Raw genomic sequence first — 3,660 nt, 5'->3', positions numbered from 1 at the left:
TGAAATTACGATCTACCGGTAGAGGGCGCGAGAGTCGATGTATTGTAACGTTGCATTACTTCATTCGAATATTTTAATGTAACATTGAAATCTAAATACGTAATTTGGGGGAATAAATTATTTTGTAGCTTCCCTGAGGGCTGATAGTTAGCATTATTGAGAGAAATGCATTATTTATGTTTAGAGAAGTGTGGTGTAATATAGTGCCTTTAACGTTATTCTGCATTAATCCTTATCGACTGATGAAATATTCTTTGTCTAAATTAAGTTCACGCATCTATAGGGCATCAATACTTTAAATTTATTCCTGTTTACAGATAGAAAATCGTATGTTTGTAGGGTCCAATGGCGCCCTGCAATTTGCCTCCTACTACCAGGACCACATGGTTCTACAGAGAGGTCCTCAGCGGGCCGTCATCTGGGGACATGCCAACAAGATATGGGACACTGTCACAGTTGCCATCGCTGGCCATGGCTCGGTCACAGGAACTGTCACCAAAGATGCTGCAGGACATGGGACGTGGAAGGTCAAGCTCCCCGCTATGACGTCCAAAGGTCCTTTCACTGTGTCCGCTACTTCGAGTGAGGGGTCAGTGACCATCAAGGATGTCCTCTTCGGTGATGTTTGGCTCTGTGGTGGTCAAAGTAACATGGAGTTTCAACTTAGATATGTCAGTAATATATTTATAATGGTTACGCTCATAATCGCTTTACTCTAAACACATTCTATTGTAAATTCACAATGTAATATTTTCACCAATCTTCAGTGTCGGTAGTTTATTTCTTTTATTGACAGTTTGAAAACCACACTGATTTGCCACCGATATATAATACGTACAAATATATTACAATGACACTACCATATCATTAAAGAAATGGTAAAGGACACAAGTTTGGTGCAACTAGCCTGCTGGAGGCCACTCCAAGTGCCCAGGGCCTTCGGGAAGAGGTATATGGTCAGGGCACGGTCGTTTGTCAGAGTATAGAGATACAGTACTAGTTAAATGAAATTGACAATACTTTTCTTTTCAAAAATATATGTGTACTTCCATGACATTGCGTTCTTCGCTTCAATGTTCTTCTTGTTCTTCAGGTGTTAAATTCCACTGCCGAAATACAAGCTGCACTGAAGTATACTGACATCCGGATCATGCGAATAGGTAACGCTCAGTCGACAACACCTCATTCAGAAGTTGTACCCAATGGAATATCTCTAAAGTGGACGCAGCCAACCAAAGGTATTCTAACATAAGCAATACAGTAAAGGTTAAAGCCTAATATGAATTTGAAAATACTTGATTCTCGTGGTTTCAAATTCCAGTAACCACCTGTGACTGCAACATCCCCATTTGACGAAGGCATATATTAATGGAAAAGTGTTTCAGTCCGCATCAGTATCTATAGGACTCTCTAAGTATTGAAATGTACAATTATAGGCAACAACGATCAGTATCCTGGTGACACTGGGAAAATACACTTGTCTAATATATATGGTGGCTGATTAGGGCCATCGCTTTCTCGTCTTAAAATTCGGAGGCGAGAAAGCGAGAAAGCAATATCACGAGACGAGAAAGCGATAACACGAGACGAGAAAGCGATAGCACGAAAGCGATGGCCCTAATCAGCCACCATAAATATAGTGTATTTCAAATTCTAGGCAGATAAGAGTGGTTAAAATCTGGCCGTTTTACTACTCTTATACTAACACATGAAACCTAAAAACTAATTGGCTTCAATAAACCTACCGGTAACGTACCGTTACAGTACGTATGTCTGATAATTAAATGCTCCATCTGAATTGTGTACATGGAAACTGCATACTCTAATATTTGAATGACAAAAACATCGCTTACACTACACAGGTGCTATAACGTATTTCTCTGCTGTGTGCTGGTTCTACGGCGAGTACCTGTACCCTGACAGAAAGTATCCTATTGGTTTGATCGAGTCCAACTGGGGAGGTACGCCCATCGAATCCTGGTCCTCTCCCGACGCCCTATCGGCATGTTCCCATCACACAAAGCGGTAATAATTGCGTTCCGTAGACTATTTTATAATTTATCTAACATTCATATCAATCTGTTATGCTATTATGAATGCGATAGGTGTATCAGATATAGTACGTGACCACACATACCAATCCCCAAGTTGTTTTCCAGGGGTCCAACCGCACACTCTGTTCTTTGGAACCCAATGATCAGGCCTCTACTTGGTCTTACCATATATGGAGTCATATGGTACCAAGGTATAAATCTTAAAACTGTCTCTATATGTTATTGTAGGATATCCAGCTATCCTTAATGCCCCAAAGCTAATGTTAATGCTGGATCAATGTTCATTTACCATCTAATTCCTACCAATGTTCACTTATGTCCTCGCTTTATGCGACATGTAAACCCAGATATCTACTTTCAGGTACATTATATATTAATATGTTTGGTGTAACATTTCTGTTCCAGGTGAAAATAACGCTTGGCAGCCTGAAACGTATTCATGTAAGTTCCAGGCACTGATCAACGACTGGCGACAAAAGTTTCACACGTCTTCTTTGGGGGAAACGAGCGCTACCTTCCCATTTGGTTTCGTTCAGGTGCGTCATTACAAACTGTGTATGTTTGCTTCAATAAATTTACAGTCAAACCAGTGAGTGAGTGAGTGAGTTTAGTTTTACGCCGCTTTTAGAAATATTCCAGCAACATCACGGCGGGGGACACTAGTAATGGACTTCACACATTGTGCCCATGCGGGAATCGAACCCGGGTCTTCGGGATGACGAGCGAACGCTTTAACCACTAGGCTACTCCACCGACCCTCAGTCAAACCAGAAAATTTTTATGCTCCACAGTGAAAGCCAATCTCCCCATATGTACATTGTTGAACTTTATAACTATATAAACTTCTTTATTGCAATGAGTGCGAGGTTTCGGTGTAGGTGCTAACACCGTTATCAAGCAAGTGATGACGTCGCACTCATTGCAGTAAATAAGTTGAATATGCATAGAACTTGGTTTTCCTTCATCACTTGCTTCAGAACTAACTTCATACCTTGGAACACATTAATGTAGATAGGCTAAGACTCACGTTTTGTCGTTAGAGATGACTCACGGGATCGGGTGTTCGGATTCGCTGACTTGGTTGATTTATGTCATCGTATCCTAGTTAAATCGATGCTTCTGCTGTCAGTCACAGGATTGTCCTGTCCAGACTCGATCGTTTATATGCCGTCATCATTAAGCTGGACTACTTACGAGTGTGGCTTTAAGCCATAAATAGGCTATATTTCAGAGTTACTGCTTTGTAGTTGGCAGGGTATCGTCAGAGCGCTACAATGATCGGAGGGTTTCCTGGACTGAGATGGGCCCAAACAGCAAACCATGGCACTGTTCCTAATCAAGATCTGAAGAATGTCTTCATGGCGGTCGCTATGGATCTACCTGACTACAGTTCGCCAAAAGGATCGTACGTCACAGGTTTAGCTTTCTATTATGCGTCACTGATGAAAAGTTAAATCCAGAGCATTGTTCTTAAAAAACAACAAACGTGTTCATCATTCAAAAGGATAACTGAAATGACTTGTTTAAAGTCCCACAAAATATTAATATTGCTGTTCACATTATTTATTTACTTCATATGCAGTGTTTCTGATCAATGTATGCATTT

The 3,660-nt window shown here is 40.8% G+C and overlaps 1 long non-coding RNA gene across 1 annotated transcript; it reads left to right on the top strand.

Moving 5' to 3' along the window:
• The first annotated feature begins 2,158 nt into the window (after positions 1–2,158).
• Positions 2,159–3,443, top strand: LOC124282701. The gene is made up of 3 exons (XR_006900224.1): positions 2,159–2,245; positions 2,460–2,590; positions 3,302–3,443. It is a non-coding gene; the product is annotated as an uncharacterized LOC124282701 (long non-coding RNA).
• The last annotated feature ends 217 nt before the right edge of the window (positions 3,444–3,660 follow it).

The sequence above is a fragment of the Haliotis rubra genome, unplaced genomic scaffold (assembly GCF_003918875.1).
Source record: "Haliotis rubra isolate DU_JTF1 unplaced genomic scaffold, ASM391887v1 Scf300, whole genome shotgun sequence".
Classification (NCBI taxonomy): Eukaryota; Metazoa; Mollusca; class Gastropoda; order Lepetellida; family Haliotidae; genus Haliotis; species Haliotis rubra.
The sequence above is the reverse complement of the archived record's forward strand: the minus strand, read 5'-3'. Positions and strand labels throughout refer to the sequence as shown.